The following is a 27827-nucleotide window of genomic DNA, read 5'->3' on the forward strand; positions in this document are numbered from 1 at the left end:
TCATAACCCTGCAGGGGTGTACTTCGTCACACACGCTCTCGCCACCTATCGCTATGTGCACGTCATGCACCTCGGCAACCTTCAAGCGGAAGCCCAGCGAGGGAGTCGGCCACGACTGTTAACCACATTAGTACCTAGTCCAGGTTTATCTCCTATCTGGGAGTAACCCGTACGGAAGTCCGGCCGAGGTATCCGCCACGGCCCCAAACGATGTGCGCAGGGTTCCCAAGCCCACCATCCGGGTGCTAAATGGTACACCGTGCCACTGCCTACCGCATCACAGCCCACCTCTCATGCCAGCGCTAAGCACGGCCTCCAGCATGACTATAAACACCAGAAACTACTTGCAACTCCTGGACCGAATACTAAGCGATTAATAAGTCAAGAGGGTCAATTAAGTATCCCAACGTGTGGTAGTATCTAGTCTTGGATTACATACACGAAACTCAGTTCCTAAGGACGGTCCCAATGAAACAACCCGCCATGTACTCCTAAACAGCCTTTCACCGGTACCTTTACCAAATCAGGTTCAACACACAACCTTTGCTTACCGAACACATTCTCACAATTCTGTTCATCTCCCAGATGACAGACCATACACAACTCTAAGCATAGCATGCATAGCAGGATAAGGCATATCATGGCTCAAGCAACTACCAGGTAAGCTAGGTTGCAAGGTTTAGCTATTTACTGTGACAAGGATAGGTCATGCAAAGGAAGTGGGTTCAACTAACGTGGCAAAAGCATTTGAAGCATTTGATTCTGATGCAATAAGTAAGTGCAGGAGCAAGAACATGGGATTTATCGGGATGATCAAAATGGTTGCTTGCCTTGTTGCTCAGAGGAGTAACAATATCCGTCAGACGGATATTCGGTGGAATCCGGGGGAGCGGAGCCTACCGAGAGGAATGACAACAATCGATAACAAACATATGCAACCAAGATGATGCATGAGCATGGCATGAGGGTGCAAGGTGGTATACTATTGTAGCTAACATGTATTAGGTTTGAAGTTGATTTGAATCACATTCAAATATCACTTCAAACGAGGTATTCTCGGATACCATTTTAATTGATTCGACCTGATGCTCAGGTCAACTTGTTTTTAACATGCATGGGATGACATGTTAGGTTGCTGGTTGGTAATTAGAACAGTGTTTGATCATGTCATTCATAGTGAAAATTAAATATTTTCCAAATTCTATTTATAAAGTATTTATAAGAATTAACTTATTCATTAATCTACATGTTTGGGTTCTGTAACATTTTCACACATGTTTGAAAATAACATCTTCAGATTCCTTGAATTTTTTTGATACTTTTTCATATATAAATTATTTTCATTGGAGTTACAGATTAATTTCTATGAATTTTAGAAGTTTTAAACATTTCTGGAATTATTTTTATACTGGAAAACCCTTTTATTGCGTCAGCCTGACATCAGCAGGTCAACTGACCTGTTCAGGTCAAACCTGACCAGTGGGACCCACTGGTCATTGTCTGTGGTCAGTTTTAGATTAGGATTAATCTTAATTAGCTAATTAATCTCACTGGACCCACATGTCACTGACTTATCAAATTAATTAAATTTATTTCTGTTAATCCTAAACTCCCAAAGGCTGGCCCCACGTGTCAGTGGCTCAGGCCAGCTGAGTTCCACCGGCGGCGAGGTCGACCTCGCCGGCGGGGAGCCTCCGGCGACCACCAGAACGGCGGAGGGGCTCGGAAACGACGCACAGGGGGGCCAAACTCTGCGCGGAGAGCACCAGAGGAACGACACTTCTCTCGCGGGTTCATTTTTTCACTTAGCCGGGGCTGATCTGGCCGGAGATGACGACGGCGACGAGCTTGGCAGCGGCCAAAGTTCGGGCGTCATCGGGGTCATCGAAACAGAGGGAGCTACGCACGGGACTCAGCTTCTACGGCATCTACGCGACGGCCTGAAGCTGCTGGTGGCCTCAGAAGGACGAGCTTATCACCAGAGGGCTACCGGTGACGAGCTCCCGTGGCGGATCTCGTCGGGCTCCAGTGGAACTAGGCCTAGAGGAGGGGATCGACGGGGAGATCTTAGGGGAAAGATGCGCAAGCTCACGAGGAGTGCAGAGGAGGGCTTAGACGGCTCGGGGAAGCACTGAGTGCGATGAATCGAGCACAGCTCGCCGGCGGCCGAAGGTTGAAGACGACGATGCCGTGATCGTTGCAAGGGTCGGGGAGGCTTCGGCTTCTGCAGGGAGGACCAGTTCGTCGAGGCGGAGCTAACGACACACTCAGAATGAGGATCCTATGGCTAGGGGCACGGGCAGCTCGAGCTCGAGCTCCTGTCAATGGAGGCAAAGGGGATTGGGAGAACCGAGAGGAGAGGGGGAAGAATGAGCACGGGAATGGATAGCTACGAGCTCGGGGAGGTTATCCCCATGCTTGCCAGCGCGAAGCGGTGGCCAGGCACGCAGGGAGGTGCGTGGAGGCGCGCGGCGATGCGGCGGCCAGCTCCTGCTCCTACTGGCGAGGAGGAAGACGGCAGCGCTACTAGGCCGGGCTGAGGTGAGCGATAGGTAGTTCTTTTCTCTTTTTTTCTCTGTTTTGCTATTTCATTGATTTACTATTTATTTCAGCTCCCAAATAGTTTGTAAAAACTATGTTGAACACCCTAGAATATTTGTTGGAATATTTCCAACCATTCCTAAAGTTTTCAATATTTTTGAAAGCTTAAAGTTTCTGATTTCAAATTTTAAACTTGAAATCAATAGCTTTTTGCATTTATTTAAAATGCCAAAATTACAAAAGAAATGGTTTACTTCATTGCTTATTTGTTTCCAAGAATTATCAGAAAGATTGAACTTTTCTTGAGGCCATTTTGGGTTCATTGATTTTAACTAGTTTGAAATTTCCTTTAATTTGAGAAGTGGCTAGGGTTTGTTGAGTTTTCCTTCACCACTTACTTTGTTCTTGTTGAAATTTCCTAGATGCAATGCAAAGTAAACATGAGCACAAGGCTAACTTGATCAAGGTGTAAGGGATGTGACAACTCACCCCCACTCAAAAGAATTTAGTCCCGAGATTTAGAAGTCGTCGGAAATAACGCAGGATACTCAAGTCAGAGACGATCCTCTCTTTCCCAAGTTGCCTCCTTTTCAGAATTATTTGACCATTGAACTTTGAGAAACTTAAAGTTTCGACGTCGAGTGGTACACTCAGCTTGATCAAGAATACGCACGGGGTATTCTCGGTATGAAAGGTTATCTTGGAGATCAAGCGTTTCGTGGTCCACTTCACGGATAGGATCCGAAAAGCAACGCCTGAGTTGCAAGACGTGGAAGACATCGTGAACTTTGGAAAGATGCGGAGGAAGTTCCAACTGGTAGGCAACTTCTCCTCGTTTGGCAAGAATGCGAAAAGGACCAATGTAACGAGGAGCCAACTTGCCCTTGATACCGAATCGATGGGTACCCTTCAAAGGTGTAACCCGAAGGTAAGCCTTCTCGTCAGCTTCAAAGGTCACATCCTTATGATGACGATCATATTGGCTCTTTTGACGAGATTGGGCTGTTTTCAACTTTTCACGAATAATGCGAACCTGCTCTTCTGCATCCTGGATCATATCCGGGCCAAAGAGTTGCCTCTCTCCGGTTTCTGACCAATTAAGAGGTGTTCGACATCTTCGTCCATAGAGAAGTTCAAAAGGAGCTCTGCCCAAGCTTGATTGATAACTATTGTTATAAGCGAATTCGGCGAATGGAAGGCACTTCTCCCAATTCATACCGAACGATATAACACAAGCTCGGAGCATATCTTCTAGGATTTGATTCACTCTTTCTACTTGACCACTTGATTAGGGATGGAAAGCAGTGCTAAAAGATAAGTGAGTCCCCATGGCATTCTGAAAACTTTCCCAGAAGCGAGAAGTAAAAATACTCCCACGGTCCGAGTTAATCTCGAGGGGAACACCATGAAGAGACACAATTCGAGAGATATATAACTCCGCTAGCTGGCTAGCTGTTATACTCTCACGAACGGGAAGAAAATGAGCCACTTTGGAAAGACGGTCAATGACCACAAAGATAGCATTATTTCCTTTCTTGGTCTTGGGAAATCTGGTAATGAAATCCATACTAACTTTATCCCATTTCCATTCAGGAATAGCTAGAGGTTGAAGGGTGCCAGCAGGCCTTTGATGTTCTGCCTTAACTCGACGGCAAACGTCGTAGTTAGCAACGAACTCAGCAATTTCTCTCTTCATCCTAGTCCACCAGAACCTCTGGCGTAGGTCGTGATACATCTTAGTACTACCGAGATGAATGGTGAGAGGAGAATCATGAGCCTCCTTAAGGATCAATTGCCGCAGACGTTTGCTCTTAGGAACCACTAAACGGTTCTGAAAGAACACACCACCTTTCTCATTGATGGAGAAATCCCTAGCGTTACCGCTAGCAATATTGTCCTTGATCCGGGATATACCCTTATCATAAGCCTGCACGGCTATGATTTGATCCTTAAGAGTAGGCTTCGCCACCAGGGTAGAAAGGAATCCTTGAGGAACAATATGAAGATTGATCTTCCGAAATTCCTCATAGAGATGTGGTTGACCTTGTTGTAGCATCAAATTGTTACAATAAGATTTACGACTTAGTGCATCGGCCATAACATTTGCCTTCCCCGGGGTGTAAGTTATCCCTAAGTCGTAATCCGAGATCAACTCAACCCACCGTCTTTGCCTGAGATTCAAATTCGGCTGGGTGAAGATATATTTCAGACTTTGGTGATAAGTGAAAATTTCGCAACGATTACCCAAAAGGTAATGTCGCCAGGTTTTTAGTGCATGGACCATGGCTGCAAGCTCAAGGTCATGTTTGGGATAATTATCCTCATGTGGACGCAACTGTTGAGATGCGTATGCGATCACATGACGATCTTGCATGAGAATGCAACCTAATCCTTGTCGCGAGGCGTCGCAACAGATAACAAAGTCCTTAGAAAAATCTGGTGGTAGCAACATAGGTGCGGAAGTTAGGCGTCTTTTCAGTTCCTGAAAACTATGATCACACTGTGGTGTCCACTGGAACTTTTTATCCTTCTTGAGGAGTTCAGTTAGAGGCTTTGCAACCTTGGAGAAATTCTCAACAAAGCGGCGACAATAGCTCGCTAGACCAAGAAAACTCCTAACTTGCTTAACCGATTCAGGTTGAGTCCAATCCAGGACAGCTTGAACTCTCTCGGGATTGACAGCAATACCCTTACCACAGATTATGTGACCTAGATAGGTCACTTCTGGTAACCAAAATTCACATTTTGAAAACTTGGCATAAAGGCGATGCTCTCGAAGTTTCGTCAATACCAGCCTTAGATGCTCGGCATGTTCTTGTTCGTTCTTCGAGTAGATGAGAATATCATCGAGGTATACCACGACGAATTTATCCAAATACTCCATGAAGATTGAATTCATCAGATGAGAGAAGGTGGCTGGGGCATTGGTTAAACCGAAGGACATGACGGTGTACTCGTATTGGCCATAACGAGTAACAAAAGTCGTTTCTGGAATGTCCCCGTTCTTGATCTTGATTTGATGGTATCCCAACCTCGAATCCATTTTGGAGAAGACTGAGGGTCCAGCGAGCTGATCATACAGATCGTTGATCCTGGGGAGCGGATACTTGTTCTTTATGGTGACCAGATTAACTGGTCGGTAATCTACAACCATCTGATCCGTTCCATCTTTCTTCTTGACGAAGAGGATGGGGCAAGCCCAAGGAGAAGAGCTAGGACGAATGAAACCTTTATTCAAGGCCTCATCTAGTTGCTTCTTAAGTTCGGCTAGCTCCAGGGGTGCCATCTTATATGGTCTTCTGGCTATTGGGACAGTTCCCGGAACAAGATCTATCACAAACTCTACATCTCTGTCAGGTGGAATTCCTGGCAGTTCCTCTGGAAAAACATCCGGGAAGTACGGACTACCGGAATGTCTTCAAGTTCCGAGAGAGGGTTGGCATTTAAGGAATAGAGTTGGCATTTGGCAACCCGAGTAGAGACATTTACTATCTCACCCGAGGGATGGGTAAGCTGGACATTTCTAGAATGCGTATCAATCTTGGCATAGTGAGCTGACATCCAGTCCATACCCAAGATGATATTAATATCCGAAGATTTCAAGGCTATCAATGAGGCTAGAAAAACTAGCCTGTCTACTAGAATTTCATTGTCATAGGTTATCCTAGAGGTTTTCCATTTACTACCAGGAGTTTGGACAACCAATGGAATTTGTATATCACAAAAAGACATGTTATGCAACTGTGCATAACTTTCTGAAATGAAAGAATGAGAAGACCCAGTGTCAAAGAGAACAGACGCTGGGTGATGATAAACAAGAAGCGTACCCAGTATGACGTCGGGATCCTCTGCAGCTTCTTCTGCTGAGACATAGTTCACACGTCCACGTGCAGGAGTTGGCTTCACATAGTAAGCTTTGCCCGACTTGCCTTGCCCGACGGACTTTCCGGGTTGCTTGGCACCCACATTCTGAGGACACTCACGGGAGTAGTGCCCTGGTTCTCCACACTTGTAGCATATCACTTGGTTGGCACATGGTGCAGCATTGTTAGCTGGACCACCATAGGTTTTTGCTGGAGGGTTGGTCTGATTCGTCTGAGGCGCCACGTAGGATGGCCTTGGAGTGTATCTTGGCGGCAGAGAACTATTCGGAACCCACAGCCTACGTTTTGGAAACGTGGAACCAGAAGATGAGCCAAAGTCACGGGAGTGCGTCCTTGTGGCTTCAAAGTCAGTATGGCCAGTCTCGGCACTGATCACCTTGTTGACCAGGGCTTGAAAGCTTGCACACTCGTGGAGGCGTAGATCACGACGAAGCTCAGGGCTCAGACCATTACGGAATCTTGCTTGCTTCTTGGCGTCAGTAGACACCTCCTCTGTTGCATAGCGGGCGAGGTTACCGAACTCGCGGCTATAGGCATCCACGGTCAACTTGCCCTGAGTGAAGGCACATAACTCCTCTCTCTTTCTGTCCATCAGGCCCTCTGGAATATGGTGCAGACGAAAGGCTGCACTGAAGTCTGCCCATGTGGCTGCTAGTTCAGCGGGACGCATGGCTTCAAAGTTCTCCCACCACAGATTGGCGGGTCCTTCCAGGAAATATGCCGCAAAGGTCACCTTATCGGCCTCAGAAACATTCACAGAGCGAATCTTGCGTGCGATGCTGCACAACGAGTCATCAGCGTCGAGGGGATCGACAGAATGATGAAACTTTGGAGGATTCAGCTTCACAAAGTCGTTGAGGGACACTGCAGCATTCCTAGGCTGACGAGACGTATTCTGCTCAATACGCTCTAACAGTCGGTTGGTCTCCCTTTTGTTTCTGTCTGCCTCTAGCATAACTTCCGCCAGAGAGGGCGGGTGAGGCAGGTCTTCCTGCGACGCTTGACTACCCTCGCCTTGCTCATGAGCAGGGGCACGGTTCAACCTGGTGAACACCATCCTGACAAACAAACTCACAGCTTAGACCAATATCATATCAATACTAGCTATGGATTAAGAATGTACTGAACACACGGAATGCGGAAATGAATATCCGGACAACATGGTAACGAGCAACTGCTATATATACACCATGGTTCATACACACCCTTACATAGTTGAGTACAACCTTAACCGAAGAGCAAACTACTGAAATTATGAAACTACTCATCAGAGGCTTACAAGCTTCCTATACATTATTTATCTAGGCCTCCGGAATTTATTTCACATCACAGGAATACTTCACAAGTCACGCAAGACTGTGAACGTATGGCTACTACCATACTATCCTTCCGCTCACAGCTCTGGCATCCGCATAGAACATCTCATAGAGATTACCTCCATGACCTGGAAGCTCAACCTGCGGATCAGGAAACACTCTGGCCTGAGACCCCTGGGATCCATAAGGACACGGATGTGGCCTTGGTCCCCTGACTGGTGGTAAGAGGGGTGACTCCTCCTATAGCTGGCCAGTCAACGTGGGCCAGAAGATGGGTCCTAACAGGGTTCAGCATCTCCATAGCTCCGTACCCTGTCTGGTCTACCGGTGCCAGCTGCGTCAAAGCCGTCCACAGACGGGCACGGGTAGCATACAGCTCCATGCGGAGAGCACGAGCATCCCTGTCTCTGTTCTCTAGCATCTCAATAGTGGACTGCAGTAGTGGATCCTCCATAGAAGAATCAAAATAGACTCCACTGAGGTATCCCTCTTCACCAGGCTGAGAGGCCGGAACATAGCAGAACTCTGAATTCTGCAGTAGTGCATGTCTCGCTCTCATAATGGTCAGCATTGAATAGGCAGCATCTTGTACTGCCATGTCAGCAGTGACTCCCAACCCATAGGACCAATGGATTGGCTCCTCAGCTCGAGGGTAGCCTGGAAATACCCTAACAGTGCAGACATACTGGCTCTGGTTGAAGTCTCGGTACTGTTCCTCCACTGTGTACTCGGGGTACCAGCGGTAACCGCACACCGACATCACCCTGACCAGCATGGCCGTATGACCCGGCACATCAATGCACCTGGTCAGACGTACCACCTGACGAGAAGGACGGCCAGGCATCTGTAAATAGAGAGTAATGCAAAAGCATTAGAGCTCCGAATGCAAAATTGGGCAGCATAACGGCTGTAAATGCTCAAAAACAAATTTTGAGACAACCCAAAATGGAATAGCGTAACCACTCAACTATCAAGTTCAAGTCTCTGATCATCAAACTTACTTCCTTTTTCCTAGGAATGAAAGAAACCCAAATATCTCTTGACCCGTAGTCCTATAATCTACCGATCAGAAACACGAGCCTAGAAGAAGATGAGTAACCTAGTCCTTAATTCCCGTAGAAAAGACGAGGATGACCAGAATAGAATAACTTGAGAAGAGAACACGAGTCTTACGTTCCCTTCCACAAACAATTCCCTTATATATAACTAAAGCAATTCTAGACTCAACTTCGACCAGTTTGGCTTAGTAATCCTACAATCAGTCACGATCTGATACCAACGCTGTCGGGACCCCGATCCTAAGCCATAGGAATCCAGCCTGTAACACATCGCATCCCTTTGCGGTCTCACGCACGGTTAACTCCACGGCTGCAGCCTTACCTTCGTCGGGACCGTTTGCGTCTTTTGACTCACGTATGCAATAATGTCGCTAGCATTCCAATGTCAAAGAACCCGGATCGACAAGTCTAGTCATAAACCAAATTGGCAGTACCGCACAAGGACAGGCATACATGACCCAACAAAGCAGGTGTCGGTCACCAGCGAGTGTAGACGAGTCGTAGCAAGCTACAAGGACTCCATTACATCGCGTGACATTTCCCCAAAGGGGACAGACACAACAGCTAAGAAGGACACATGCCGGTCAACCAATGTGTCCGGAGCAGTAGCGAGCTACCATGGCTCGTTGGATCACAAAGGGGCATTTCCGTGTAAGGAGTGCTACGAAAATTCACGACTAGGTAATCGAACCCCATACATATCAAGTATGACACACGTACGCATGGCGTACCGATATGTATAGATAGATCGATGGCATCACAACATAACCATAAACATACAAGCTTTATTTAAGAGGCTCGGAAGAGCCACACACATAATATTACACAGTAAGGGTCTCACAACCCATAATAGCAGTCATTCAGTTACAAGCCAGCGGAAGTGTGTAAAACTGTCTGAGTACAGACAGGTGCAACTAGAAGGCACATGGCCTGACTATACTACAGACCCAACCTAGGGCCGGATCGTAGCTGGGACACCAGCTACTCGTCGTCGTCGATGTCTATGAAGAACCCTCCATTAGGGTCATTAGCAACCTCTGCAACATTTGTTAAGCAAACATGAGTACGGAGGTACTCAGCAAGACTTTAGGATAACTAACTACTCATGCAATGTATCAATAAGGTATGGTGGGGTTTCATGCGGAAAGCCAGCATTTGACTCGTGGCTAGACAACTTGCATTTTTGAATAATTTTGACAACTTGATTTCTCGCACACGAGTCCACTAACACCACCACAATACACCATCATGGAATCATTCCGTCTCCATACGGAAATGCCGTCCACGACACTCACGCTTATCTTGACAATTTTATGAGTAGCCATTGAAGTTATCTATGAACAACATGTGTCTCCAAGTAGTCCATATCCGCGGACGCGGCTATTCGAATAGATCATAACCCTGCATGGGTGTACTTCGTCACACACGCTCTCGCCACTTATCGCTATGTGCACGTCATGCACCTCGGCAACCTTCAAGCGGAAGCCCGCCGAGGGAGTCGGCCACGACCGTTAACCACATTAGTACCTAGTCCAGGTTTATCGCCTATCTAAGAGTAACCCGTACGGAAGTCCGGCCGAGGTTTCCGCCACGGCCCCAAATGATGTGCGCATGGTTCCCAAGCCCACCATCCGGGTGCTACTTGGTACACCGTGCCACTGCCTACCGCATCACAACCCACCTCTCAGGTCAGCGCTAAGCACGGCCTCCAGCATGACTATAAACACTAGAAACTACTTGCAACTCCTGGACCGAATACTAAGCGATTAATAAGTCGAGAGGGTCAATTAAGTATCCCAACATGTGGTAATATCTAGTCTTGGATTACATACACGGAACTCAGTTCCTAAGGACGGTTCCAATGAAACAACCCGCCATGTACTCCTACAAAGCCTTTCACCGGTACCTTTACCAAATCAGGTTCAACACACAACCTTTGCTTACCGAACACATTCTCACAATTCTGTTCATCTCCCAGATGACAGACCATACACAACTCTAAGAATAGCATGCATAGCAGGATAAGGCACATCATGGCTCAAGCAACTACCAGGTATGCAAGGTTGCAAGGTTTAGCTATTTACTGTGACAAGGATAGGTCATGCAAAGGAAGTGGGTTCAACTAACGTGGCAAAATAATTTGAAGCATTTGATCCTGAAGCAATAAGTAAGTGCAGGAGCAAGAACATGGGATTTATCGGGATGATCAAAATGGTTGCTTGCCTTGTTGCTCAGAGGAGTGACAATATCCGTCAGACGGATATTCGGTGGAATCCGTGGGAGCGGAGCCTACCGAGAGGAATGACAACAATCAATAACAAACATATGCAATCAAGATGATGCATGAGCATGGCATGAGGTTCCAAGGTGGTATACTATTATAGCTAACATGTATTATGTTTGAAGTTGATTTGAATCACATTCAAATATCACTTCAAACGAGGTATTCTCGGATACCATTTTAATTGATTCGACCTGATGCTCAGGTCAACTTGTTTTTAACATGCATGGGATGACATGTTAGGTTGCTGGTTGGTAATTAGAACAGTGTTTGATCATGTCATTCATAGTGAAAATTAAATATTATCCAAATTCTATTTATAAAGTATTTATAAGAATTAACTTATTCATTAATCTACATGTTTGGGTTCTGTAACATTTTCAAACATGTTTGAAAATAACATCTTCAGATTCCTTGAATTTTTCTGATAATTTTTCATATATAAATTATTTTCATTGGAGTAACAGATTAATTTCTATGAATTTTAGAAGTTTTAAACATTTCTGGAATTATTTTTATACTAGAAAACTCTTTTATTGCGTCAGCGTCACATCAGCAGGTCAACTGACCTGTTCAGGTCAAACCTGACCAGTGGGACCCACTCGTTAGTGTCTCTCGTCAGTTTTAGATTAGGATTAATCTTAATTAGCTAATTAATCTAAGTGGACCCACATATCACTGACTTATCAAATTAATTAAATTTATTTCTGTTAATCCTAAACTCCCAGAGGCTGGCCCCACGTGTTAGTGGCTCAGGCCAGCTGAGTTCCACCGGCGGCGAGGTCGTCCTCGCCCGCGGGGAGCCTCCGGCGACCACCAAAACGGCGGAGGGGCTCGGAAACGGCGCACAGGGGGCCAAACTCTGCGCGGAGAGCACCAGAGGAACGACATTTCTCTCGCGGGTTCATTTTTGCACTTAGCCGGGGCTGATCTGGCCGGAGATGACGCCGGCGACGAGCTTGGCGGCGGCCAAAGTTCGGGCGTCATCGGGGTCATCGAAACAGAGGGAGCTATGCACGGGACTCAGCTTCTACGGCATCTACGCGACGGCCTGAAACTGCTGGTGGCCTCAGAAGGACGAGCTGATCACCAGAGGGCTACCAGCGACGAGCTCCCGCAGCGGATCTCGTCGGGCTCCAGTGGAACTAGGCCTAGAGCAGGGGATCGACGGGGAGATCTTAGGGGGAAGATGCGCAAGCTCACGAGGAGTGCAGAGGAGGGCTTAGACGGCTCGGGGAAGCACTGAGGGCGACGAATTGAGCACAGCTCGCCGGCGGCCGAAGGTTGAAGACGACGATGTCGTGGGCGTTGCAGGGCTCGGGGAGGCTTCGGCTTCTGCAGGGAGGACCAGTTCGTCGAGGCGGAGCTAACGGCACACTCAGAATGAGTATCCTATGGCTAGGGGCACGGGCAGCTCGAGCTCGAGCTCCTGTCAATGGCGGCATAGGGGATCGGGAGAACCGAGAGGAGAGGGGGAAGAATGAGCACGGGAATGGATAACTACGAGCTCAGGGAGGTTATCCCCGTGCTTGCCAGCGCGAAGCGGCGGCCAGGCAGGCAGGGAGGTGCGTGGAGGCGCGCGGCGACACGGCGGCCACCTCGTGCTCCTACTGGCGAGGAGGAAGACGGCAGCGCTACTAGGTCGGGCTGAGGTGAGCGACAGGTAGTTCTTTTCTCTTTTTTTCTCTGTTTTGTTTCTGTTTCGCTATTTCATTGATTTACTATTTATTTCAGCTCCCAAATAGTTTGTAAAAACTATGTTGAACACCCCAGAATATTTGTTGGAATATTTCCAACCATTCCTAAAGTTTTCAATATTTTTGAAAGCTTAATGTTTCTGATTTCAAATTTTAAACTTGAAATCAGTAGCTTTTTGCATTTATTTAAAATGCGCAAAGTACAAAAGAAATGGTTTACGTCATTGCTTATTTGTTTCCAAGAATTATCAGAAAGATTGAACTTTTCTTGAGGCCATTTTGGGTTCAATGATTTTAACTAGTTTGAAATTTCCTTTAATTTGAGAAGTGGCTAGGGTTTGTTGAGTTTTCCTTCACCACTTACTTTGTTCTTGTTGAGAATTTCCTAGATGCAATGCAAAGTAAACATGAGCACAAGGCTAACTTGATCAAGGTGTCAGGGATGTGACACATATCAAATAATCAAAGTAGAGAATGTGAATCAACTCAATATGACGAACATGACTAGACATAAATTCCCATGTTTCCTCTGGAGTGCTTGCTTTATATAGGAGAACTTTCAGGCATGTCCTTTGCTATAAAAAGAATTGGGCTACCTTTTCTGCACCTTTGCTACTATGGTTACTTGTCACTTGTTACGAATTATGTTGCTAGAAAACAATCTATCATTGTTACGTATAGCACTTGAGAGAATACCTTACTGAAAATTGCTTATCATTTCCTTCTACTCCTCATTGGGTTCGACAATCTTACTTATTGAAAGGACTACTATTGATACCCTATAATCGTGGGTCAGAAAGACTATTTTTTGTCGCTGTTTCCAGGGAGTGACGCGCCTCTGGTAAGTGGGAATTGGTAAGGAAACATTTTCTACACGTGCTGAAATTTACTAATGCTTATAACTATGAACGTCCACCCTTCGAGTGGTTTGTTCACGGAATCTCTGCCCCGAACTTAAGATGAGGAAATTTCTCCTCAACCTAGTGAACCTTCTGAAAATATTTATTATGAAATTCCTTCGAGTATGCTTGAAAAACGGTTCTCTAATCCATATGATGGTACGACTCATCCTGATTACCATTTGATATTTGTCTATGAGATTTGTGGATTGTTTAATCTTTCAGGTTTATCCAGAGATAAATTGAAAAAGAAAGTTTTTCCTTTATCTTTGGAGGGAAAAACATTAATGTGGTACACACTATTGGATGATATTGGATTATGGGACTAGAATCGCTTGAAGCTGGAATTTCTTCAGAAGTTTTATCCTATGGATTTAATCCATCATGTTCGAAATTTTATTTATAATTGTTGTCCTTGTGAAGTATCGCTCAATATTGGGGAGGCTTAATATATATGATGCACACTTGCCCCAACCATGAGCTTCCAAAAAAATTAATTATACAAAAAATGTATGCTCGACTTTCTCATGATGATCAAACGTTACTTGATTCTTGTGCTACTGGATCTTATGTGAAGAAGCCTATTGAATTCAAATGGGATCTTTTGGAAATGATTAAATACAATTCTAAAGATTGGGAACTCGATGAAGGTAAAGATTTAGGTATAAAGCTTGATTTTGATTGTATTAAATCTTTCATGGAAACTACTCCCTTTCATGAGTTTAGCAATAAACATGGTCTTGACTCTGAGATAGTAGCTACTTTCGGCGAATCTATTGCTGCTTATGTTGACCTATATTAGAATTTATCTCCTCCCATTGAAAAAATACCAGAGGAACCTATATTATAATTTAGAAGGAAGAAATAATTGTTAACCATGTTGATCCAATTGTTCCTACTGCTTACATTGAGAAACCTCCTTTCCCTGTTAGGATTAGAGAACATGCTAAGGCTACAACTGTGGTTAATAAGAGTTTTGTTAGAACACCTAGACCCTCCGAGCAAATAAATGTTGAGCCTAATGTTGCTATAGTTAAAGATATTCTAGTTGATAATCTTGATGGGCAGGTTATTTACCTCTGCGATGAAGCTACTAGAATTGCAAAACCTGTTAGAAACAAACGAGATGAACTAGATAAAAATAAACAAGTGGTAGGCACACCTGTTATCTCAGTTCAAATTGGAGATCATTGCTATCATGGCATGTGTGATATTGGTGCTAGTATTAGTGCTTTACCTTTTACACTATATCAAGAAATTATGCATGATATAGTACCCATTGAAATTGAAGGTATTAAGATTGGAAAGCGTGATACTATTTCGCCACTTGGGATTGTTAGAGATGTTGAAGTCTTGTGCAGAAAAGTCAAGTACCCCATTAATTTCCTAGTACTTGGTTCGGAACAAGATCAATTTTGTCCCATCATATTTGGTATACCTTTCTTGAATACGGTCAATGCTGAAATTAATTGTGCTACTGAGATGGTCAAAGTGAGCTTTGGTGATATTTCTCATGAGTTTAACTTCTCAAAGTTTAGAAAACAACCACATGAAAAGGAATTTCCTAGTAAGTATGAAATATCTGGTCTTGCTTCTATTGTTGTGCTTCTAACCAATCCACTAGAACAATATTTTCTAAACCATGAGAATGACATCATTGGAATGAAAGGAATGAAATAGATAGGATACTCCTTGACCAAAAACCTATCCTTGAGCACAACTTACCAGTTGAAATTTTAAGAGATCCTCCTCCACCCAAGGGAGATCCCGTATTTGAGCTTAAGGCTTTACCTGATACGTTGAAGTATAATTGTCTTGATGACAAGAAGATATATCATGTTATTATTAGTACTAACCTTTCAGAACATGAAGAACAGAGATTACTCAAAACTATAAAGAAGCATGGGGCTGCTATTGGATATACTCTTTATGATCTTAAGAGCATAAGCCCCACTCTCTGTCGGCACAAGATTAATATGGAACCCGATGCTAAACTAGTTGTTGATTATCAATTTCGTCTCAACAATAAGGTGAAAGAGATGGTAAAAATTAAAATACTAAAACTTCTCGAAGTAGGTATAATCTATCGTATTGCTGATAGTAGATGGGTAAGTCAGGATCATTATGTTCCTCATAAAGGTGGTATAACTATTGTTCCTAATGATAAAAATGAACTTATTCCACAAAGGATAGTAGGTGGTTATAAGATGGTAATTGATTTCAGGAAATTGAATAAGTCTACTAGAAAAGTTTGTTACCCCTTGCCTTTTATTGATCAAATGTTAGAAATATTATGTAAGCACACACCCTTTTGCTTTCTTGATGGATATTCTGGAGTCTCTCATATACCCATGTCATAAGAGGACCAATAGAAAACTACCTTTACTTGCCCTATTGGAACTTAAGCTTATAGGCATATGCATTTTGGTCTATATAATGCACATACTACCTTTCAAAGATGTATGACTTCTATATTCTTTGACTTCTGTGAAAATATTGTTGAGGTTTTCATGGATGATTTTTCCGTTTACGGGACCTACTTTGATGATTGCTTGAGCAACCTTGATCGAGTTTTGCAAAGAAGTGAAGAAACTAATATCATCTTGTATTGGGAGAAGTGCCACTTTAAGGTGAATGAAGGTATGGTGCTTGGGCATAAAATTTCTGATCGAGATATTGAGGTGGATAAGGCCAAAGTTGATGCAATAGAGAAAATGCCTTGCCCAAAAGATATGAAAGCACAATTGCTCCCTAATGTGGTTTTGGTAATTAATCACAACATATCTATCATTGCACTAATTATTTTTTCCAAGTATATTTCAGAAAAGTTCAAAGATGCATTGGCCAAAGGATTGTGAGGAGAACCCCTTGATGCAAGGAAAGGATAAGATTGGCTCAATCTTCGAGAAACAGAACTCTATATTTTACATTTGTGAGAAATCACTTTGAGTCCATAGGAAAGCTAGTACTATTAAAATTGGGTGAGGTATTATGATGAATTTGTTGCTCAAGTGCTTAGAGATAACCACGAAAAATATTCAGCCATTCTCCCACAAAAGTCTCTGTCCAAAGCCAAAACAGCAAAATCGATGCCACCAACTTTTGCCAATCGGCCCTACAATTTCCCGATTGACAGATTGTTTGCCAAACTCTAATATCTCGATACCACCAAGTTACATATCAGTGCCACCGTGTCGGAGATGGCGAGGTCGACACCTATGGGAATCAAGGTGAAACCCTTGTGATCGTAGGGGGGAGAGGTGACGTGAAGAGCAGAGCTAACAATCAGCACCCGACAAGCCTTTTTAACCAGGTTCGGGTCGCTTATGCATAAAACTCTATGTCCTACTTGTCTCGTTGTATTAAGCGTTTTGTGGTTGATTGTTACAGTGACTGTTGATGATCGTCTTATGAGTAAATGACCAAGTAGTCTAACCCCTTATGAAGGAGCTAAGGGCCTCCTTTTATAGGCAAAGGGGTCACCTACAATGCTCGATGGTAGGTTCACGAGGAGTTACAGTGAACCTAGAGTGGTGCTTATCCATCTAGCGCTGTCAGGTTCATTTAATGCACATCTTGTCCTTGTCAGCGATGTAATGGTGAAGACACGTATCCAGGCGTTTTCACACCTCGACGCTGCGCTGGCGCATGCGGAATGTGTTAGAACTTGGGGGCAGTGGCACTGTGGCAAGGGCGGTTGCCCACCAATGACCAACCCTGTCATCCTGGCAAGGATCTTGCCGAGGCCTTGGGTCTTCGTCCCGGCAAGGGAGCTTGCCGGGGGCTTCAGTCGTCGTCCCGGCAAGGGGGCTTGCCGAGGTCTTGTACTTGGTGAGGTTCATCAAGCCCACCAAATGGGCGCGGCCTTGGTCGTCCTCCCAGCAAGGCAGGCTTGCCGAGATCTTAATAATCTTGGGGGTTGTATCTTGACTGGGTCCTACCACGCCCTGTCGGCAGGGGCTCTCCGGGTCCATGCACAAGTCTGGGGCACTAGGGACACCAGTCTTTAGTGCACCGACACACAGAAAAGTATGTGACCAAGTTTGAAATTTCCGAGTTTGAAATCGGTCTCGCCGATATTTGGAAACTACCCTAGGTCATCGAATTTGTACCACCGAGATTTCTATATCGGTCTCACGAAGAATTCAAAAGTTCCCACATTTAGTGCAACTTAGTACCACTGAGATTCATTTTTGGTGTCAAAGAGTTTGGCAATAATGTTGTAACGGTTGGTTTTGGGTGATGCCTATATATATCCCTCCACCTTCTCTCATTCGCAAAGAAAGCACTCAGAACACACACCCACTTGTCAGATCCATTTTTCTGAGAGAGGGCCACCTACTCATGTGCTGAGATCAAGAGATTCCAATCCAACCATTTTAAAATTGATCTCTAGCCTCCCCAAGTTTCTTTCCACAAAATCAATCTCTCCTACCCATGCCAAATCTGTGAGAGAGTGATTGAGTGTTGAGGAGACTATCTTTTGAAGCACAAGAGCAAGGAGTTCATTCTACCACATCCATTACCTTTTCAAGGGTGGTTGTCGTGGTTTTGTCTCGGCAGATGTCCTCGTGAAAAGACTAAGAGATGGAGCCATCGCACCTTGGCGGCGACTCAAAGGGGTTAAGCGGAAGCGAGACTCGGGTTTACCCAGGTTTGGCCCCTCCGATGGAGGTAAAAGCCTACGTCCTACTTTGTGTATATTGATGGTGGAATCGATTACAAGGGTGTGAAACTCGCCTGACCTAGCTCTCTATGGATTGTAATTTAAGTCTATCAACCCTAGAGACTCGCCTTTATGTACAGGTCGAGGCCCTAGGTTTAACAAGAGTCCAAGTCATATCACAAGTCATGACCTGACATATCTCTAAGTCGTCGTGCCTCTCAAGCAAGGAATTTGCACGATGAGTCTTTCTCTTCTTGGGCCTTGAATCGCCATCTGGGCTCTTGGGCTTGGCCAGCTCTTCATTGGAGCCCACTTCATGCCTTCCATATTCCGGGTCTAACCCCATCTTTGGGCCACAAGTGTGGAGTCGCCATGAGCCTGACTCGGCCCAATAGGGCGGGTCAGGCAACGGATAATATCCCAACATTAGGCCCCAGATTGACTTGAATTTATTTACGCCAATAAACCTTCATATTTGGCCATGGAAACTCACATGTGATCTCTGACCTTTCTTCTTAAGGAGTGACAAGCCGCCAATCTTCATGCTCCGCCTGAATCGTGAGGTCACTTATGAGTGACGTCATCTTCCCCATTATTCCAGGGATCTCGGTGACGTCATCTTCAACAGATCTTTTGACTTGTTCTGTCATCCCGAAAATCCAGGCACCACCATTTCCGATTTTTAATGCGCCTCCTCGACTCCCGCGCTTGTCGTTTTGATTCTAGCCTCGGGCCCTTTAATAGTCGCGAAGAGAGGGGTCCCTCGCCTTCGTCTACATCGCTACTCTGTCTCTTCTTCTTCTTCCCCGAGCATGCGTCACAAACACCTCCCCATTGCAGAGTTCGTGGTTTCGGATCCGCCGCCCCTTGGATTGATCGAGCGTAGCCTCGACTTGGATCTCCGCATCTGCCTCCGCTGCCGCCTGCACTTCTTCAGGTGGGTCTTTCTCTTTTGCGGATTTCAGTCGGTAGATCTCCTCTGTTCTTAGGGCGGCGTTGGAGCTCTTCAAACCTCCATTAGTCGCACCATGAATCTCTCAAGTATTGACTGAATCCCGCATTCTAGTAGGGGACCGCGATAGATTAGCGAGTAGTTCGTAGCAGATCCGTTGCTCATTTTACTTCCATCACAATATCACCTCCTTTATCGTACAATATTCCTGCGTCTTCAGTGTCCGTGAAAATCGTGAATTATTCTTCCTTTTTAACCACCCGTAGATCTGTAATTTCTGGCATCACATGGGAATTGTGTTTGTGTACAATCCAAAAACTTTCTAAGGGATTTTTTTAAATGTAACTCTCCCTTAACTTGCGGCGAGTCATGATGTTTGTTTATGTACATCTCCAGCCACTTGTCGGCGAGTCAGTACTCCGTAGATCCTTACGACCCGCCAATCACCTTTCATCCAGATTCGTGTCCCCCTTTTCTCGAGCTTTCAACCATGGGCACCATCTATAAGAGTAACTGGTTACCATCTGAGGTCGGTGACGCTGCACTTAAGAGAATCGTGAAGGAGGGAACTTAGGCACCACTGGAAGCGATTGGTTGGCGACCCACCCAAGGAGAGCAACATCCGCAACCCGCCAATGGGAAGTAGTGGTCTTTAATGATCACATCGAGCGGGGTTCACACCGCCCAGCTCAAAATTCTTCTGGGACATCCTGCACTTTTTAAATCTACATCCTCAAGACTAAGGACCAAACTCTATCAACAACCTCTACCAATTCCAAGTATTCTGTGAAGCCTACTTGCAAATGGAGCCTACCGTCCTTCTGTTCAGGAAATTCTTCTACTTGAACCACCAAACAGAGTTTACTGACAGCCCCTGCTTAGAACTCGGAGGAGTTAACATTCAGAGACGATAATAATGTGGTTTCCCAGCTGCTACTCTGCCCAGTCACCCCAAAGGCTGGGGGAAGACTTGGTTTTTTTGCCGCAACACAGCTCCTGACATTGAGAACCCCCTACTAGGCTTTAGGATAGAATGTCTACCTATGGGCTTCAAGCTGCACGAGAAGCTAACTTCTGAGGAGGAAGTTTCAATCGCCCCTGTCTTTTCAAAGATTAGAGCCTTGAGCGCCATTGGTCTTTGCTAGCACCGACCAGAGTAATTAACATAGCCCCGTCTCATAAGGGGTAACGTGGTCGTACTAGTAAGGTTGGGACGGTCGACACATCATAAATCTAATCCCATTTCTGAAACCTTACTCACACAAATACCGGGTGCATGACTTCTCCAAAAGTGACCACCTAAATCATCATCACCCTCGGGCATTAGTGGCACCCGACGGGGTTTTCATAAACTCTTGCTTTATGATAACAACATGCTCATGATAGAACTACTGCTATCTTTACTTGTCAACAAGGTGTTAGCATGACCCTAAGGGTAGAGTCAAGCTCAATGCATGTACTCGGGGGGAGCCTTCGGTAAAATCATGTCAAATGATTACCGGTACTTATGATCATATGCAACGGGAATACTTGCTATTTTATCATGCAAAGTAACATATGCTCAGTCATGGTCAAAGGGCTGCTTGCCTTGGTCACCAGTGGCTAAGGTGGCTTTTTCCTCTAAGTCAGAAGGTGCTCGACAGTGGTCACAGGGGGTTGCACCCCACCACCGGTGCTGAGACTTAACAGGTTTGGTTTTCGGGATAAACCATGAGTTCCACCAGATTTGAGCTCCAATGGACAAGTTTAGCTTTGTAAACTTGAAATAACTCCAATATGACCAGATCTGTTCCTTCCAAAGGGAGTGTGGGCAAACTAAGTCCCACAAATCCCATTTTTGGTGTAGAATCCTCATTTGAGGTATTAGGCACTCTTGCAAAGTTTTAGCCTCATTGGACAAACTTTGCTATGTAGAGTTGCTCTAACTTGATTCTGGACAGATGGGGTTTTTGGGTTATTTGGGGTCCTTATCTACCTTTGATCAAGGTGAAACTTTATGTGGACACCAAACAAGGCTTAGGGACATCAGTGGAATTCTCTAGGAATTTATTGAGAAAATTTCCTTTGGAAATATTTCAAAATGCCAAAACAGACAGGAATAGCTTTATAGTTTTAATCAATAAATATAATATAAAATGGGGTTTAAAATCCTATGTATGGAAAATATATGTCCTTCTGATCATCTCTAAATTTAATCAGATTTTTCTAAAGCAGAAAAGTATTTTTCCAGGTTGGAATACCAATTCTAACCTTAGAAATGGACAGGTTATTTAATTAGGAAAATACTCAAAAAAATAATTATTTTTGTGGTTTTGAAATATAAAGATAGGTAAAAATCAGATTACCAAATATGAGTAGAAGCACTGCTTTCTATCAAGGACATGTAGTGCAACTCAAGGTGGTTTTACTTTGGTTATCAAAGGTTTTTGGAAATCAGTAAAATACCAAAAGGATTTTTTGGGTTTTAAAACTCACATAATCAAACATACAAGCATCCAATGTCAATCATGGCACTCACAACATTAGTTTTGAAAAAGTTTTAACAAGCTCAAAATTTTACAACACAAACAGGTGATAGCAAAAACAGGGTGTGACAGACCTATCCCCCTTACAAGAATCTCGTCCCCGAGATTCCTAAGCTAGGTGCTAAAAAGGTCTGGAAACTCAGATCGGAGATAGTCCTCACGCTCCCCATGTAGCTTCGGCTTCGGTGTGGTTGCTCCATTGAACCTTGAAATACTTGATGGTGCGGCTTCTAGTGCATCGCTCTGCTTCATCCAGAATGCGGATTGGCCTCTCGCCATAGGTGAGATCAGACTAAAGGTCAGTGGCCTGGTGATCAATGTCCTTATAAGGATCGGAACAACTTGGCGTCTGGAGACACTTCCGTAGTTATGACACGTGGAAAACGTTGTGCACACCCGAAAGTTCCGGAGGTAACTCCAACTGATAAGCGACCTCTCCACGCCTAGTCGTGATCTTGAATGGCCTAATGAACCTTGGAGAGAGTTTCCCCTTAACGTGGAAATGCTTGGTTCCCTTGAGAGGTGTGACTCGGAGGTACACCAGATCTCCGGGAATGAACTCCACATTCCTGCGGCGTGAGTCCTCATAACTCTTTTGTCGCGACTTGGCTGCCTTCTTCTTGTTCCAACATAGTCCGTACTTAAACGTTGTTGTTCTCGTTTATAGGGTGATGACATGGAGAGCCAAGATGAAGACGTCGAGGTAATTTCTGTTTCTTCCGACTCAAATTTTTCTTCTCCCAAGCCGGCAAGGCGAGTCAGTAGAAAAGTCCCCCTGTCTCACCAAGATGAGCATTTGGATTCCGATTTCCTTTTGAAGAAGGCGGGTTATACACCAAAACATCGTACTCAAAGCCATTCTGGGGATCTCTTGTCTGGCTTGCTAGAGAAAATGACCGGTCACAAGCGCCAGAGCGATGTATATTTTATATTAAATGTACTCCTTTCCTGTGCAGTCGATTCTCACGACTTACTCAATCTTTTGAATCTTATGTCTAACAGGTTTCGCCTCCTTCATCTGGCGACTAAGCTGTTTCGGCTCTTCCTCCTTTAATACGCCTCCAGGGGTAAGTCCTCTTGCCAATATGTTCTTTGGGCGCCAGTCTTTCAGTTTTAACATAACCACCACCCTTGTAGGTCTCAAGCCAAAAAGAGAAACACTAGCGAGTCATCATCTAACCCCAAAGCGGTTGAGAAGGTGGGAATAAGTACTTCCATTCAAGAACCTCAGGATGAGCCGGCTGAGCCTCACACGGAAGCTCCTCATGATCTCCATGATATTCAAGATGAATCGTCGAGCCCACAGAAGGAAGCTGCTGAGAATCTCAACCCACCAAGCCCTCAAAAAGCGGCTGAAGACATGACACCTGACCCAGATCAAGTCATTATTACTAGAACAGGCTATTCTGAACCTGCATCCATAGTGTTGACCAATCATACGTCCAAGGATACCCCAATCCTTATAGAGAAGGGCAGGACCAAGTTGAAGCTTCCCAATATTGAGAAGCTAGACATTGAAGAATTACATGTTGGCTATCTGAGTCACCTGGCGGCGAGTCGTGACATGGAAACAAGCTTGGTCAACATGATGAAGAAAAAAATGAGGTATGATACCTGTCATCCTCCTTTACATGTACTCCCATTAGCCCTCCAAAAGGCGAATCCTCTTTGTAATGACGAGTCGGAGTTTTTTCACAAGCTTTGTAGACAACTTTAACCTATAGCCCCCAAGAGCCGGGTCATCTTCTTGAAGATGAGACGGGTCTTGGTGTAAATGTAGAAGAAAACTTCAACCTGTAGCCCCCAAGGGTCGGGTTATCTTCTTTGAAGATGAGCGAGGTCTTTAGTTTAAATTGTAATAAAGCTTCAACCTATAGCCCCCAAGGGTCGGGTCATCTTCTTGAAGATGAGCCGGGTCTTGCTTAAGTTATTGCCATGGAAAATTGAATCATACATTAGACCCCAAGTGTCAGGGATATTGTTTGTAATCATCATGAAACTTCTCATAAACATCTGAATTTTTGTAGGAATCATTGACCCAGGCCGACTCAACGGTGTCCGACTTGGAACAAAGCTTAGCACAATAACAAGATGCCCGAGCTGAGGTTGAAGAAAAACTCCGCCTTGCACTAGTGGATATGGAGAAAATGAAGGCGGATCACAAAGAATTTAAAGAAAAAGTCGAGGCTCAACAAGCCGCCTTGCTGAAACGGGCCGAAGAAGCCGAAGAACAAATGAAAGTCGCTGTTCAGGAACTGACTAGGCTGAAACTTCATATCTCCAAAATGGCTAATGATGTGTTCGGTAAGTACCCGCCGTTGTCCTTATTTCTAAGGTAATGTTGTAAAACACAATGGTGACCTATGATTGTGTATCCTTGTTGCAGGTCCTCGATCCGCCAATCTCCATGATGATTGTGTGTTGAAGCTAAAGGCAATATACACTCTAACATAGCAACTTTATGTTGGCGGCTTGATGACTATTAAAGCCGTCATGAGCGATAAGGATCCCGTGAAGACCATCAAGTATATGTTGAGGTGCTTGTCCACAATACCAAAGCAGATTGAAGAATTAAAAAGATCATCTGCCCGGAGAGGAGTAATTACCATCCTTAGCCGATGCTTGGCTTAGGCTCCAGAACTTAAGCCGGAGGAGACAGCTGGCGGGTTTCCAGAATATAAAGATGACATGTCAGAGTTCACTCAAGAAGACTATACTCGTTGTGTGAAGGAATATCGCCTATCGGCGACTCAACTTGCAGACAATGTTGACTTAGCCAAGTATCAGGCGGCTTATGACAAGAACAACAAACGTGTCCCTCCTCCATCTTTTGAATGCACATATATGACTCTGCAGCGCCGTAAGCACCTTTTTGACTCTGATGCTGAACCATCCACCATCTTGACCCACGAGGCTGAGTTCCACGCCTTAACCAATTGCAATTGGACAATGGACGATTTATTGATCCATGACGAAGAAGGCTCGACGCAGGATAACCCGAAGGCGTATTGAACAACGTGTTCCTTGAAGACTGGCCCAAGAGATCAATCCAGAAGATCCAACTCCGGGTCATGTAAAATTTTGTGGCCTTCTAAGCCATGTAATAGGTTAGAGATGAAAACAGTAATATTTTGCACAGTATATTTATTGACTCTGAAGTCTCACCCTTTTGAGAATATGAGCCGCCTTACTAGGCGTTTTGTTATTTCTTCATCAAAGTAAAGATGCTTCGTGTGGTCGGAGGAGAATATTGAGCCGGCTCAATGATACACGGCGGGTAACATGAGTCTCGAAAACTCTAACTGTGCCCCAAAGATACTTTGTAGTCATAAAGTTTGCTGGCTCAATGAGTCGCGGTAGGGTAGGATGAGCTTGCAACGCTCTGGTGCTACCCTAGAGAGGCTTTTGCAATGGCCTTAGTTGTTTAGACCGGATGATCAGGCACGAGTCAAGCTTCAGTGAAGCAGGTTCAGTGAACCCATGGTTTGTCTATTTTCCATATGCCGGCTCCCACAAGCACCCTTCATGTTTTAACCAAGGCAAGTTCAAGGTCCAAAACTGGATTGACTCGCCAAGAGTACATGGGACCATAGGGCGAGTCGCCAAACATACAGTCCAGTATAACCACTGTAATGCGTTAATTTTTTGCGAGCCAAGAGGGTATTCAGGCTGAACTCAGTAAGTAGAAGCCCCCAAGTGACCTATGATTAGGTTAAAGTCAGACATCGGATTGCAGAAGAATTTATGCTCTTACTGCAAAACGACTTGTGAAGTAGTAGCCACCAAGTAAGCCGACTGAATTCTCAAAATCATATAAGGCACCCATATTAAAACCATGCAACGTGGAAACTTTGGTCCTATTTGGCTTACCAGTATCCAGTTTTGAAATAAGTGAATCATGGAGACTTATGCTCTTTGATACTGATAGCGTCCATGCTTGGACGGCTTATGAAACAATAATGACTCATGCTTTCAAGAAGTTGAAATGGCAGAGACCCCGAATTTCGTGGGCGCCGGCTTTATTGCTATATATATAAAAAAGAGTACAAGGACTAAACTACGTACAATGATAAGGAGCCAATGGCTCTAAGTATAATAAGGCCGCGAATGGGCAATGTTCCATGGCCGGGTTATTTCTACCTCTGTCGTTGGCCTATATGGACGAAGGTCCACCAGGTAGTAAGAACCATTATGAAGAATTTTGCTGATGACGAAAGGTCCTTCCCACGGGGGTGATAATTTCTTCATACTAGTATGATCTTGAATCAATCGAAGGACTAAGTCGCCTTCCTGAAAGACCCGACTTCTGATTCTGCGGCTATGATACCATCGCAGGTCTTGCTGGTAAATTGCCGACCGTGCTGCGGCTAAGTCACGCTCCTCCTCCAAAGCATCCAATGAATCTTGACGCGCCAGCTCGTTGTCCTCCTCAACATAAGTGGCGACTCATGGCGAGTCATGCCTTATGTCACTTGGTAAGACTGCCTCAGCTTCGTAGACCAAGAAAAAAGGCATGTAACTAGTGGACCTATTGGGGGTAGTCCTTATACTCGAAAGTACTGAAGGAAGCTCGTCAACCCAACAACCTGTAGTGCGCTCTAGAGGAACCATGAGTCGAGGTTTGATCCCACACAAGATTTCTTGATTTGCTCTTTTCGCCTGTCTATTGGATTGGGGATATGCAACCGCAGAGACATCAAGCCGGATGTGCTCGTTTTCACAAAATTCTTGCATGGCGCCTTTGGATAAATTAGTACCATTATCAGTAATGATACTATGAGGATACCCGAAGCGAAAGATCAACTTCTTGAAACTTGAAGGCCGATTCTGCATCGCAATTGCTAACTGGCTCTGCTTCAACCCACTTGGTAAACTTGTCAACCGCCACGATTAGATGAGTCTTTTCTTGGAACACATCTTGAAAGGACCAACCATGTCGAGCCCCAGACTGCAAAAGGCCATGCAATTGGGATCATCCGCGACTCTTGAGCCGCAACATGCATTTGACGCCCAAATTTCTGACACCCATCACACCTGCGCACTACGTCTTCAGTATCTGCATGAGCCATCAACCAATAGAATCCATGTCTAAAGGCATTTGATACCAAAGATCATGACCCGGCGTGATGACCACAGTCGCCAGCGTGAATCTCATTAAGGATCTCAAATCCCTCTTCGGGCGAGACGCATCTTTGAAAAATTCCATAAGTTCTTCGTTTGTGCAACTCGCCCTTATGTATGACCATGGACTTGCAGCGGATAATTTGGTGAGCCAGCAACTCATCAGCAGGTAACTCGCCCCGTGCCAAATAAGCCATGTAAGAGACCGCCCAATCCGGAGTGGCACAAAGAGCCGCCACAAGTTGAGATTCTGGGTCACGGACCGCTATATCCTCCTCAGAAACAACTTCACCGACGGGTAATGCAAGATATCCAAAAATACATTGGGATGAACCGGCTTAGGTTGTGACCCGAGTCGTGAAAGAGCGTCAGCTGCCTCATTGAGCCGGCGGTCAATATGATCAACTTGATAACCATGAAAGAGACCCGCCACATCTGATACGACACGCCTATAAGCCGCCATCAACCGATCCCTGGAATCCCATGTTTCGGAAACTTGTTGTGCCACCAGATCTGAGTCGCCCAGGCATCTAACCCGGCTAAAGTTCATCTCTTTGGAGTTCCTAAGACCATGGAGCAAAGCCTCGTACTCCGCTGCATTATTAGTGCATGAAAACATGAGTCGTAGGACATAGGAAAACTTGTCACCCTCCGAGGAAGACAGTACCACGCCAACCCCCGAGCCTTCCAGTTGCCTGGACCCGTCAAAGTGGATAGTCCAATATGTGTGATCCGGTCTGTCTTCTGGAATTTGCAACTCGGTCCAGTTGTTGAAGAAATCCACTAAGGCCAAAGACTTGATGGTCGTGCGGGGCATATATGTCACGTGGTGAGGACTAAGCTCAATGGCCCACCTAGCAATCCGCCCAGTCGATTTCATGGTTTTG

Source organism: Hordeum vulgare, chromosome 6H (assembly GCF_904849725.1).
Source record: "Hordeum vulgare subsp. vulgare chromosome 6H, MorexV3_pseudomolecules_assembly, whole genome shotgun sequence".
Lineage (NCBI taxonomy): Eukaryota > Viridiplantae > Streptophyta > Magnoliopsida > Poales > Poaceae > Hordeum > Hordeum vulgare.